At 41.5% G+C, this 14,934-nt stretch overlaps 1 pseudogene; it reads left to right on the top strand.

The window, feature by feature from the left end:
- Positions 1-8,017: 8,017 nt before the first annotated feature.
- On the top strand, positions 8,018-14,302 carry LOC129676368 (cancer/testis antigen 55-like; annotated as a pseudogene).
- Positions 14,303-14,934: the final 632 nt, after the last annotated feature.

The raw sequence follows: 14,934 nt of genomic DNA, 5'->3' as shown, positions 1-14,934 counted from the left end.
TTTAGAGTATCTGGTTTTATGTTGAGGTCTTTGATCCACTTGGACTTTAGTTTTGTGCAGGGTGATAAATATAGATCTATTTTCATTTTTCTGCATGTGGACATCCAGTTGGACCAGCACCATTTGTTGAAGATGCTGTCTTTTTTCCATTGAATGGTTTTGGCTTCTTTGTCAAAAATCGAGTATTATAGGTGTGTGGGTTTATTTCTGGATCTTCTAAACTCAAGGGACAACACATGCTGGAGAGGTTGTGGAGAAAGGGGAACCCTCCTCCACTGCTGGTGGGAATGTAAACTGGCACAACCACTCTGGAAATCTATCTGGCGCTTTCTAAGACAATTAGGAATAGTGCTTCCTCAAGACCCAGCTATACCACTGCTAGGTATATACCCAAAGTTTGCTCAAGTACACAAAAGGGATATTTGCTCAACCATGTTTATAGCAGCTTTATTTGTAATAGCCAGAACCTGGAAACAACCCAGATGTCCATCAACGGAGGAATGGGTACAGAAATTGTGGTATTTTTACACAATGGAATACTACTCAGCAATCAAAAAGGAGGAAATCATGAAATTTGCAGGCAAATGGTGGAATCTAGAAAAGATCATCTTGAGTGAAATATCCCAGAAGGAGAAAGACAAACACGGTATATACTCACTTATATAGACCTATAAGATATAATAAACATAATGAAATCTATACACCTAAAAAAGATAATCAAGAGAGCGGACATGGGGTAAGATTATCAATCCTCATTTTGAAGGACAGATGGGATACGCATTGAACATTGACAGGAGTCTACTGAGCGCATTGGAAAGACTCTAACTAGCAGTATTTTCAAAGCAAAGACTCATGACCAAACCTTTGGCAGGGTGCAGGGAATCATAAGAAAGAAGGGGAGTTAGACTGATGAGGAAAGGATAGGAGCTCCACAAGGACCAAAGATATCTGGGCACAGGGTCTTTTCTGAGACTGACATGCAACCAAGGACCATGTATGAATGTAACCTAGAACCTCTGCTCAGATGTAGCCTGTGGTAGCTCAGTAACCAATTGGTTTCCCATAGTGAGGGGAACAAGGACTATTTCTAACAGGAACTCAATGACTGGCTCTTTGGCCTCCCCACCCCCCAAGGGAGGAGCAGTCCTGTTAGGCCACAGAGGAGAGCTTTGCAGCCAGTCCTGAAGATACCTGATAAAACAGGATCAGATGAATGGGGAGGAGGTTCCCCCTATCAGTGGACTTGGCAAGGGGCACATTGGAGATGAGGGAGGGAGGGAGGGAGGGACTGGGAGGGAATGAGGGATCGGGACACGGCTGGGATACAGAGTTAATAAAATGTAACTGATAAGAAAAAAATAAAATTCAAAAAAAAAGAAAGCTAGAAGAAAAAAAAAAAAACCAAAAGGATTTGGGACACCATACAAAAGTCGCAAGGCCCCAATGGCTCCTTCCCTACAGTTTGCTGCTCCCGCCTTTCCAATCACACTCTGGTCCTGCCACCTGTTCTCCTATTCTATTTCCAGGCCCCAAGATTGTGTCCTCCAAGGGTTCCCAATCTTCTGAGGTCCCTGCCTGTGCAGTCCTCTGCCTTTGTTGAGGTACTCCATCTCGATTTTCCTCAGAGGACCAAGCAGCAAAAGCCACTACCAGATTTTCCTCACATAGCAGCCTCCTGGGTGCCAGATGCTCTGTCCCCTCAAGCCTCAACTAACCCCCAACAAACCTCATCAGAGCTGATCATGGCTTACTGTTCATCTCACAGGTGAACACCTTCACAAACGCCTCTTCCTGTTCTCAGCTTCTCAATGGTGAAAGCGGCTTCGCCACCCCAGTCTCTGAGCAACACTTGTGCTTTGAGTCTGAAAAAAGCCAGTCTCACACAAGGACTTCTATGATTGGCTGAATAAGGCCTGCACCTGTGCACACAGAGTACTAGGCTCCATTCCATTGGAGGGCCAACCTGATAGAGTCTTGAGGGAATTTTCAGGCAGCAGGAATGAGCTACTGACTTTAGGACTAATATTTTCCAGTTTCTAGGCTTATAATCCCTTGTAGACTTGAACATTTAGAAAGAAAATGTGTAAAATCTGAAGCAGTGTGAACAGCACTACTGTATTTAAAGTTTAGAGGCTCTTGTATGCATTATTGTTTTTATTTATTTAACTGTATACACTTACTGTGTATGGGCTTTTTCCTGCATGTACATATACACAGCACATGAGTATACACTGCTCTTAGAGATCAGAATCCAGCATCCAGTTACCCTAAAACTTCTGGTCCCCTTACATTCACCTTCCTCATGCTGGGATTAACAGGAAGTCACTCTCTGTCTCTCTCTGTCTGTCTCTGTTTCTATCTGTCTCTGTCTCTGTCTCTCACCTTCCTGGTATATTTATGTGTGTTTTGCCTGTCTGTTCCCTATAGAGAGCAGAAGAGAGCACTAATCCTCTGAAACCGTAGACACACATAAGTTATGAGCCATCATGTGGGTGCTTCCTCTTCAATAACAACAAGCATGCTTAACAGCTTGAGTCATTTTTCCACATGAGATTAGTATGTGCACTAGGGAATTTCTCCCAAAGCAGCTGTTTGCTTTTAGTGTTTTCTTACTTGTACATTATTTAAAACAACCAACCAACCAACCAACCAACCAACCAACCAACCAACCAACCAACCAACGACGAACAAACAAACAGAAAGCTCACCTTTGAAAAAGAGCAAAGTAGGATCTATGGTACCAATTGGAGGGTGGAAAAGGAAGGGAGAAGTTATGTATTTATAATCACAAAACAAAAGAAATATTTTTAAATTTATGTATTTATGTACATATATGTTTTGGTGTTTGAGTGGTCTATCTGCATGCACAGCTGCATGCCAGAAGAGGGCATTAGATTCCTTTGTAAATGGTGGTAACCCACATGTGGTTGCTGGAAAGTGAGCTCAGGACCTCTAGAAGAACATTGCTCTTTACTGCTGAGCCAATCTACCTGGGGTTGCTGAGCCAACCCCAGAAATAATTTTTAAATGACCCTTTTTATAATATTACCTTTCTCCAGAAAATAACTGACATTTTTATAGGGATTGTTTCAGTCTTATAAACTGATTAAGGAAAAAGACATCCTGATGATTTTGAAATAGCCTTACAAGAAACAAGGAATGCATTGTATTCCTTGTATTGTATTCCTTCCATTGTATTCCTTGTATTCCAAGTATTTAAAAAGCAAATATGAAGCCGGGTGGTGGCGGGACATGCTTTATATCCCAGCACTTGGGAGGCAGAGGCAGGCAGATCTCTCTGCATTTGAGGTCAGCTTGATCTAAAAGTGAGTCCAGGACAAGTAGTGATACACAGGGAAAACCTATCTTAATAAAACCCAAAATAATAATAATAATTTTGTATAATGTGTATGCGTGCTCACATGTTCCTGTGTGTCTATGTGAGTACATATATGTGTATGTGTGCGTGTATATGGTGTGTGTGTGTGTGTGTGTGTGTGTAGGTAGATTTCAGGTATAGCCTCATCATTTCTCACTTAAGTAGTAAGACAGGGTCTCATTGAATCTGAGGGTCACCAATTCCAGGAGCCTGGATCCAAGGCTCTACCTGTCTCCACCTACCCAGCCTGGATTTTTTCCCATTAATTAATTAATTCATTTAACATTTCAATTGCAGGTCCACCTTTCCTCCCAGGCAACCATCCTCCTCCCAACATTCTCTGCTCTCCTTGTCCTCAGAGAAGGGGGAGATCTGTCCCACGGGTAAAACCTGCCCTGGCACATCAAGGCTCAGCAGGACTAAGCACATCCTCTTCCCATTGAGATCAGAAAAGACATTCCAGCTCAGGAAAGAGATCTAAAAGCAGCCCTCAGAGTAAGAGAGGGTCCCTGCTCCAGTTGTTGGAGGACGAACATGAAGAACTGCACATCTGCTACATATATGTGCAGGGGTTCCATGACCCAGCCTGAATTTGTAACATGAAGTCTCGGTGTTAGGGTCCGGAAGACACTGAAGGAATGACTCTGAACTTGAGTAGTATGCGAACAACAAAATGCAATTATTCTGCAGAGATCCAGCATGCAGGGATCATCATCCAGGCAGAATGTTGACCCCCAGATGAACATGTAAGCACAACTTAAGGTTAACTGGAGGAATGTCAGGGACCGTTGGGTCATCTTTATTGTGATTGGCACAGGTCAAAAGCCAGGGTCCAAGTGTCACTAGTGACGATTGGCTAGGGATAGCTAGGGCTTGATTAGCAACTGAGGACTCTCTAAACTGGTTCAAATTTGCTCAACCTGGGGGGATCTCACAGAGGTTACATGCCTTAATCAGGGCACCGTCCATGGACACAAAGGCTACTTGACTCTAATCAGGGTATAGGTCCTTCTCACATCAGTAGTTAAATAACCTTATCTCACTGGGTCAATTGTCTGGGGAAGCCAGTTTCTGTTTTTATTTTATTTTATTTTATTTTTTATTTTATTATTTTATTTTATTTTTTATTTTTTATTTTATTTTATTTTATTTTATTTTATTTTATTTTATTTTATTTTATTTTATTAATTTTTTCCTGGAACTGAAGTTCTTTTTCTGAGGAACAGAAAACTCAGGCCTGTTCTGTCCCAGCAAGAAAATGAAGCCTGTCACAAAGTTGGTTTGGTCAGGCTTATTTAGCCAAGTCCTCTCATTGGGCTCCTACCTTAAGTCCTCATGCTTGCAAGAAAAGTATTTTACCAAAAGAGTCCTCTCTCCAGCTGCACTCTAGGCATTTTTTCTTAATTTTTTATTTATTACAATTTTGAAGCCCCCTACCTCATCCCCTCCCAATCTGGCCCTTCTTTTGCTCCTCCCAGGCCCTCTTCAAGTACACTGAGTGGAGAGGACCTCTTCCCATTCCATCTGACCCTACCATATGCAGTATCATCAGGACTGGCTGCATTGTCTTCCTCTGTGGACTGGTAAGGCTTCTCCTCACTCAGGGGGAGGTGACCAAAGAGCCAGCCACTGAGTTCATGTCAGAGACAGTCTCTGTTAAGCTTAGTAGGGTAACCCCTCAGAGAGTGAGCTATCAGGAGTATATGTGTGCAGAGGTTCCATGCATAGTCCTTGGTTGGAATATCAGTCTCAGAAAAGACCCCTGGGCCTAGGTTTTGTTACCCTTCTAGGTAGTATTTCAGAGGCCTTCTATGGTAGGCTCCAGTCTTGTTCCCTGTTTTCTCCCTCTTCTGATGTATGCCCTGTATGCCTTTCTGAATTAGGATGGAACATCTTACCCAGGGTCCTCCTTCTTACTTAGCTTAATTAGGTGTAGAGATTTTAGTATGTTTATCCTACATTATAAATCTAATATCGAATTATAAGTGAGTATATGCCTTATTTGTCTTTCTGCTTCTGAGATATTTCACTCAGGATGATCTTTTCGGGTTTCCACCATTTCCTGCAAATTTCATGATTTCCTTGTTATTAATTGCTGAGTAGTATTCCATTATGTAAATGTACCACAATTTCTGTATCCATTCCTCAACTGAGGGACATCTGGGCTGTTTCCAGGTTTTGGCTATTATGAAAAAAGCTGCTAAGAACATGGTTGACCAAATGTCTTTGTTGTATGCTTGAACATTCTTAGTATATATGCCTAGGAGTGGTATGGCTGGATCTTGAGGAAGCACTATTCCTAATTATCTGAGAAAGTGACAGATTGACTTCCAAAGTGGTTGTACAAGCTTACAAAGTGTATAAACTGTCATTAATATAAGAAAATTATAAAAATCAGGTGTCCATAGGTGTGTGGGTTTATTTCTGGGCCTTCTATGTGATTTCATTGATTCACCAGTCTGTTTCTATGCCAGGACTATGCAGTTTCTATTACTGTTCCTCTATAATACATCTGGAGATCAGGTATGGATATCTCTCAGAAGATCTTTTATTATAGAAGATTGTTTAACTATTCTGGGTTTCTTGTTTATTCATACAAGCTTGTGGTGCTTATACCTAGCAGGGGTGTGTGTGTGTGAAGCCACTGTCCTGCAGCAGTGCTCAGATACATCATGTGGATGTGTGACCCTTGAACCTGCTGAGGCCATGGGGTGGGTCTGGTTACTTGGACATCTGTGGTCTTTTCATGTTGCAGATGGCTACCATCTTAAACATGGTACCTGCCTGGCACAGTCCCTGGCTTCCTATCTTCCTGTGCTTGGGGCCCAGGGAGGCTCCTGGGGCAGCAGAGGGAAGGTTAAGGTCCCTGTTGTATCAACTCAGAATCCTGGCAGAGTTGCAAGAGGTAGTGTGGTGTGAAGGGGCAGAGACTGAAGAACATGAAGAGGAGGAGGAAGGGAACTCTGTGAATGGTGGTCGAGGAGATGAAGAGGCTGAGGCTATAGCATGCAGTGGCCATGACATGGTCTGTTCCCAGAAGAGACAATGCAAAAGAGGAACCCTGGGGGACCTGAAGTGAGGGTTGGGGAGGAGGGATACATCACAGACCTTACCTTCCTCTACCTGTCTCGACCTACAGCCTGCCAATCCTGCCTGCTATCCCAGATACCTAGCAGGGTTGGAAACCTTGAGCTGTGATGTTGATCCCTCCTTTCTTGTTCATAGTGTCACTCCTGTAATCTTGAATTATCTCTGATGCCTGTTCATACAGGATTGGAAAGAGAGGGCCCAACGTGTTCTGAAGAATCGATTACTCTATACACATGGTTTTGCCATTTGAATGATAATTTAAGGAGACCAGGTTCTCCTTGAAGAGAGGGAATATGGTACATTGATTCTGGATGGCTGTCCCCATTGAAGGGGAGGACACTGCAGCCCTGACCATGCTCTGCCTCTGCTTCTTACACTGGTGCTCTGACCGCTCTCTTCTGTTTTCTAGGTCACCTCACTGTCCCCATCCTGGCCATAGATGCACTGCCTCCATCTGCCCGACTTCTTTGGATGGTGATATTTGTGGTTTTAGTTTCCAAACTAGAGACTTTGAAAAAAAAAAAAAAACTAAAAAAGTAAGAAAAAAACAAATCAAAAACAAGAATTTTATCCTCATACTTTTATATTTCTAAAGAACAACACAAACATTTTGGGTTTCTTTTTGTTGCTCTTGTTTTGTTTGTTTTTGAAGACAAAGTTTTTCTGTGTAGGCTTGTCTGTCCTGGACTCACTCTGTAGATCAGGCTGGCCTCAAACTCACAGAAATATGTCTGCCTCTGCTTAGTGCTGGGATTACAGGTGTGCACCACCAGGGCCTGCAGTTGTTTTTTCTTTTTTGGTGTTTTTCTTGTTTTTTGTTTTTGTTGTTGTTTTGGGTTTTTGTTGTTGTTGTTGGTTGGTTTTGAGACAAGGTTTCTTGATGTAGCCATGGCTGTCCTGGACTTGCTTCGTAGTCCATGCTTGCCTCAAACTCACAGAGATCTGCCTGCCTCTGGCTACCTTAGTGCAGGGATTATAGGTGTGTGATACTGTGCCCAGCTCACCCAAACACATTTTATCCCTAATTCAAACTGCCACTATGTAGATAGTGCTTATGTCCATCATCAAGCATGATTTTTAGTGGATTTTTAGGGACTCTGGTTTCTGTCACACCTCCTAAGACAAACTCCTCATCCCGTGACAAAAAATGTAAGGTTAGGGCCTTTCATACACAGTGAATACCCAAGGGCACCTAAAAGCAGCTTTTCCTGAGACCTTCCTACTGATGCAGTCACAATGGGAGGGAGGAGCCAAATGACTCAATCCAGTGCCTTTCATTGTCTATAGCTGTGACATAGGCAAGAACATTGACTCTATTTGGCTGGCGAGCAGATGAAGGTGGGCACTCCCTGGCTGGGGAGCTTAAGGGAAGTGGACAGCAGCCAGGGAAGAACCTTGTCCCTGGCTCTCCTGAGTGTGTCCGTCTAGACGTTCACTAACATCCCATAGAGACTGGAGACTGGGCCCACAGTCCTGGAGACACACAACAGAGACCTGATGATTCATCTGTAAACATCAAGCCTTGCCCAGGCTGATAGTGATTCCACCATGCTAAATCTTCTACGGAGGATATCTGCTTTATTTCAATGGAATAAGAACTCCGTGGAAGCACCTGAAGAACATCCTCAAGGTAATCCTCTTGGAGTTAGCCCCCTTGTCTGCCACTCAGCGAGACTCTCCAGAAAGGTTCTCTTCCAACATGAGATGAGGTAGAGTGGGCAGGAACAGTGGGGAGCAGTCTGCCACCATCCTGGGTGGCTGTTGAGCTGAGGATGTCCCTGAGTTCACGAGAGTAAGACAAATACTATACTGTGGCCCAAGCTGCTTTGGTGGGATGGTGTTTGGACCCACTCACAGAACATGAGACAGAAGTGTGAACTGTGTTGTCAGGATGACTTTGCATCTTGCCCTTGGAAGATGCTCTTGAGCATTCCCCAGAGAGGGATATGGTTATTGTCTTATGTTCAGACAGGTGATGTTATACGCTCATATCTACAGGGGTGGTGTATAGTGTTGCTTTGCTATGATGCAACACTGACCAAATCAAGTTTGAAGGAGAGTGTTTGCTTCCACACCACTGTTCATCATTGAAAGAAGTGAGAAAAGGGACTCAAGCAGGGCAGGAACCTGGAGGCAGGAGCTGATGCAGAGACCATGGCTTGCTCAGCCTGCTTTCTTATAGAACCCAAGACCACCATCCCATCAAGCACTGATTAAGAAAATGCCTTACAGGGTTGCCTACAATCTGATCTTGTGGGGACATTTTCTCAACTGAGGTTCCTTCCACTCTAATTACTCTAGTATGTGTCAAGTTACCATAAAAATAGACAGTACAGATGGTCAGAGCAGAGCTCCTGAATACTTGTTGCTTGCATTTGACATGAACCAGTGTGACCTTTGTTTCCTGTTTAATAGACAGCTCAAACCTGCAGTCTGTGCATGGAGTCGTGACCAGCTTGTGTACCAATTATGGATGAATTAACAAATCCATATTCTTCCACACTGACGTAGTCTGTGATAATATGCTTTTGAGAATCTGACTAAATGTCATCGCTCTTGTGGAAGAAGATGAAAGAACTCAGGTCCTGAGTGCCATCAAGGTAACACTGAGTTTCCCCAGAGTCTCTTAATTTAGTGGGACTTTGATTTCTCTTCTGCATAAGACCAACACTAATGTAGGGTGAGTTTAATCGGTTTGTTCTGATATGTGGTTGCAGTATCATGTTTTTTCTCTTCCTAAAGATTTGTTTCAGTTGTCTTCAGTATTTAAATATGTTGAATGATGACAATTATGCGAACTCATATAATCTGCAACTTCCACTGATAGGAAAAATTTATTTTCTCTTCTATGAATACAAACAATTAGAAGTAGTTTGATAAATATAACATATTTTATACTGTTTTATACAATATTCAAGCTGTATTTACTGTGCAACAAAGTTCTGTCATAGATTTTGTAAGAGTTAGTTCTAGCAACATAATTAGCTCAGGTATTTGCACATTAATGACTATTCTCAAATAAAGTTTGGCTATACTGTTCTAATGTATAGCCTCAGGCATAGGCTACAGAAAAAACTTTTTATCAGTACTGATATGCAAGGCACATTTATCATTATCATTATTAGTATTGTAAAATTACCAAAAAATTGAGAACTGAAAATCAGAGTCATGTTTTTTTTTTTTCAGAATTTCCTAAATACTTAAAGTGTCTTTGGGTGACTGAATCTGAGTTCTGGGCCATGGTGTACTTACTGTGCTTTTCTAGGTGGGGTCACCCACATTCCTGTAATAATGTCTCTTTAGGGTGTGTATAAACTCACATTTCTCACAATGTTGGGCTTTGGTGAAATGATCCTCATTGGTACCAATCTGAGGTGAATGGGCTTAGTGTTTCTCTCCCCAGGAAGTGTGATAAAGCACATTGTCAGTCATATTTCGTTCCAGAATAAAGAAACTCTTATCCTCTAAGTTAAAAAAATAAAAGCAGACATTCCTGATGAGACCTGATATGCTAGGATCAGGTGGAAGTGGAGGATGACCTCCCCTAACAGTGGACTGGTGAAAAGTATTGGAGGAGAAGAGGGAGGGATTAAGGGATTGGGAACGGAATTGGGACAGGGCTACAGCTGGGATGCAAAGTGAATAAATTTTAATTAAAAAAAAACAAAAAGAAAACATACATACAAAAGAAAATCATTTTTGCATTTTTCATTAGTATGACCCATCTTAATTCGTTAGGAAAAAGTTCTTTATTAAGAAAAGAGTGTATGTAACCTATTATATAACCCATATCCCCTTTTTCTTGTTATTATGTACAATTTTCTTAACCTGTAAGCATATTGTTTGCATGTATCTCTTCGTTATAGCAGGAAATGTTAAATTGCAGTCAACTCATGAATAGCATCATGGTACATGTCTTTAATTATACCATTGGGTGGCAAAGGGCATATAGAATCTCTGTGAGTTCAAAGTCAGAATGGTTTACATAATAAGTTCATGTCATCCAGGGCTACAACTTAAGGCCTTGTTTCAGATAAACAATCTGAGGTAAATTTTCTGTTTTGAATATTAGTTTTATGTGAGAGAGTCTTACTCTATACATCACATGGCCTCAAATTAACGATGACCCCTTGGCTAGCCTCAAACTTGCAGCCTCTGACTCCTAAGTGCTGGAATTACAGGACTTAAATACTGTACTCTATTTTTTTCAGAGAGCTATACACGTCATGAAAACAGTCAGCCTGAGTTTGATATATGGGTGCTAACAGAAGGATGCATCATGAGTTGGACCATCCACTTTATTTCATTTGGTTGCAGGGACAAACCGTATCTTGGAGCCTTTCTTGGTCTTAGACTCTATCTACACTCTTTGCTTTGATTGTTGGTGGTATTTCTATGGTGAGAAAAATGACAACTGGGAGAATGGAAACTTGCCAGGAAAACTCAGAAATGATTTAGGGTTCAGCATGCTTGTGCATTAGTGTAGACTCAGGATGCAGAAGAGTCAGAGTTTGAGATGATCATTCCCCTGCATGCTTACATAAGTGGTGGTGAACAGTCAGACAGGAGCTGAGCTTCTGTCTCCTCAGTGCAAGCAATCCTGGGAGAAGGACCATCCCATCTGTACTGGTAACTATCCAGTAGTATACCAAGTGAGAGGTAGAAATGGAAAGTATTTAGGTTTAGAAAAGACATGTAACAGCCTTTGGTATCAGTGACTCCAGCATCCATCAGGGATCATAGAACAAGAACTTATCATTACTCTTCTCCCTCTACACATAATGAGTGCATCCAAACTAAGTACCATGTGATGGGGGATGCAGCTCACAAATTGTTCCACATTTCCCAATGGTGAGTCCAGATGGCCCTTTCTGCAGTCCTTTTCTGTGTCTTCCTGAGATATTTCAATAGCATGCATATTGCTCACTTTTGCTTTTCAAACAGGCAGCCAGTCACTGTTTCTGGATAATGGAATTAGACAGTACGGTTTGTAGGAGATGGTTTTCTGGTTTGTACTCATGTGTCTATTCTATTTCCATATAAAGGATATACATTGATAATTTCAAAGGAAAAATACTTCCAATAAGGGTCATTATCTTTGATAAGCCACGAACATAGTATCCTTCCAGACTGTAGGTAAATGGAGCCAGCCTTGCATGACTTGTCTTTGCAATCTCTTCTGGGTTACTTCTTCCAAGGCATTAAGAGCTCCTGTACTCAGTCCACATAGGGCTTAGCATGTTTTTCTCCCTTGTCCAAAATTGTGCTGTTCATTCTTGTCTATGTCGAAGTATTTGTGCTCCACTCCTGTCTGCCAGGAAACCCATTTCTCTTCCTTCCCATGTACCTCAAAGCCCATTTCCTCCAGTTACCCCACGCCATGTCATTCTAGCAATTTCTTTCTGCATACATGTGCAAAACAATTCTCTAATTTGAGTGACAACCATGATTACAACTTGCTCAGGAGTAGATATTTAAATGTATTTTACACTGTTGAATTTTGAATTTCCAGAAAGCAAGAGCACTGTATTCCTAAGGTCAGAAGGTAAGTTTGTAAGTGAGTTAAACAAAGGTGTGAAGTTCACATTTGCAAGGCAATTAGTAGTCCATGGAGCAAGAACACAGAATTTATGCCATCATCTCAGGTCCATAGCATATCTTTAATAGAAAATGCTTGTTGGAGGTTTGAGAAGACGTGTTTAAAAGCTTTCTGCAGCAGGAGGGCTGTGTGATAGGAATAATTGAGTCCATTGTCTCTGACACAGAACTATACCCTGCAAGTATCCTCAAAATTGTGAGAGGTCAACCCACTAAAACCTGTTATTTTAATGGCGACTCCTTGGTAAGTGTACAAACTCCTGAATATAATTGTTGTTTTACCTGCAGATACTATCTCCTTCTCTTGTAGGAGATAGGTGAAAATTATGAACAATCCAGTTGACTGTAAGGATCCATCAAAACTTGGCAAGAGATTTTGTATTAAATGTGTCACTCTCGTAATGCAGGACAACATCTACGTTAGCAAGGATGTTTCTTTTCCTATACACTTGTTTTCTGGAGGTAGGATTTATAGCTTTAACAACATTGAGCAAGGCATATAGGTATTGGGCTTGGGTTAGAAGCTCTTGAGAGTGTAGGGAACGTTCTTGAAATTGAAAGTAAGGCACAATTAATGGGAAAAGGGCAATACTTTAAACATCCCCTACAGATTCTGTCCCCTGTGAATGTCATCATCATGTGTCCAGGTGGTTTTCACTAATTGATTCATTTATTTGGCTATTTTTTTTTATTTTGATTTGTGGCATAGGCTTCGTCAATGTTACCTGAAACAAACAACATATGTGAGAATTGTTCATGAGATTAGGAATCACTTCCCTGGTCCTTCTGAGTGTTGAGATCATAGTCTTTTTGCCAGTGCATCAGAATGCATTAAAAATCAAATCAGGGAGAGCATCACAAATGTGTAAGAGATTTACCTTGAAAATACTTCCATCACTTTAAAGCAAAGGTGCAGACAGGTCTCTTTCTCTTTGTGTCCTCTTTCCAGAACACTCAACAGTTAGGTTCTAATATTTTGTCCCTAGACCAGGTACCAAGGTTCAAGCATGTGACTGTAATATGTAGCTAGCCACCATCCTCAAAAGAGATATCAGTGTGACCCCTTGAGTAAATCCAGTGCTCCTAGCCATAACTTCCATTCTCAGGCACACTCATGTCATTATCAATGCCTGACAAATCATTGTAGATACCCATCATTAAAAGGGCCTAAGCTTTCCCTCCATAAGTAAGCTATGTGAGGAATCTAAGCCTTTGGAACAGTTACCCTACATGCAAGAAATGTTGGTCAGCATATTGCTGTGACAAAGGGCCTTTGGAAATGGGATGTGACTCTAGTACAATTCTTACACTTCTAACTTTGTTGACTGTTTCAGCATTCAGGCCTTTCAAAGGAGATTTGGTGTTGGTGGGGTATTCCATGGTCCCAGGAACTTCATATATCAACATTGACTCTGTGAGCCCACTTAGCTTTCAGAATATGCAAAGGGTAAGTTACTTCATAGGTAGGTGGCTGCCTACCAATCCTTACTGATTCCTTTCTCACCCAGGGTTTTGTTTGGTATGTGTGGCAGTATATCCCCTGCCAAAGTGCATGTACTGAAATACACATTTGTTCCCTGACTGAAAAGGAAATAAGCAGAAAGTTATGTAGAACAAACACATACTCAGTTCCTAAGCTGTGAGCTTTACTCGATGTTAGGCTGTTCCGTGGACAACAGTTAGAAGAGTGTCTTGGCTATGAGGCAATAGTGGGGAAACCCTGAGTGTGGTGGGTTTGAGGTGTTCAGCCTGCTGATGAAGACAATCAAGACTTCGGTCAGTACGGCCTGAGATGAGATGTAAAACCAGGGAAGTAGAGTGTGTAGGGCAGACACCCAGGACTCCTCCTGTTTGCCTGGTTTAATTAGAGAGTGGGGGATGGTGACTCAGTTGTCTTGACTTATTACCCAGTCATTTCCTGAGTGTCAAGGATGAGAGCCAGGATAGTGTGAGAGACCTGCTGTTTGGAGCTGAGGGGCTGTGGAGGTTCATCTGTTGAGAGTTATTCATCATACTCATTGCTATCATTTTTCATTATAAGCCTGTATTACCAGACTCGAGGGAAGAACTGGAGTCCTGGAACATTGTATGATTTTTACACTGGATTCTCTCCATAATCTCAGTGGTTATACACCTGTGTTATATGACATGGTTAACGTGATTGCGGTAGACAGCATTCAACTACTGTATTCTTGGAGGGTGGTATCCATGATTCCTGCTGACATGTTGTATTAACCCATGTTGTTCAATCCTTTCCAGTGCTCCTACTGGATGTTACCGCCTGGTGAAATATACTAGCATGGCTGAGAAAAAAAAAAAGGTGAATGAATTCAGGACTTTTTTCAGCATTCTTGGGTTATTTGTTTGTTTGTTCGTTTTTTTTTTTTTTGTGGAATATTTCATGACATAGATTTCTTTTGCTTCCAAGACAATGTCCTGATATTTCAAGAATGTGCACCATTGGGTCTTGAATGTAGAAGAAACCAATTGCATTCAGGTCAAATTCACTATTGTCCATACGCAAGAGTGTATTCTGTGCTGTGGAACCTTTATCCTATCCTAGGATTTCACTTCCATATAGACAAACAGGTTGAGTTTTCTTTTTTTAAATCACCCAGCTGTTAGAATAGATTTGGTAAACATTAGGGGAAGATCTCTAAAGCCTCTTTTAAACAAAGTCCTGGCACAATAGTATTGCTTTGCTCTAGTTTTAATAGTAGGGATTACGTTTCTCAACATTCTATTAGAAATTCATTTGATCACTGAAATGGGAATGCTAGCATGTGCTAAAATATGCTCTGTGACTGAATTCATGGGATAGGAGTAGTTTTTTGTAGACATGAATTCGGTGGGAACATCAAAGCTTG

This window comes from Psammomys obesus, unplaced genomic scaffold (genome assembly GCF_907164565.1).
Source record: "Psammomys obesus unplaced genomic scaffold, mPsaObe1.curated_primary_1811, whole genome shotgun sequence".
Taxonomy (NCBI): Eukaryota; Metazoa; Chordata; class Mammalia; order Rodentia; family Muridae; genus Psammomys; species Psammomys obesus.
Note: the sequence above shows the minus strand (reverse complement) of the source record. Positions and strands in the feature narration are given on the sequence as shown.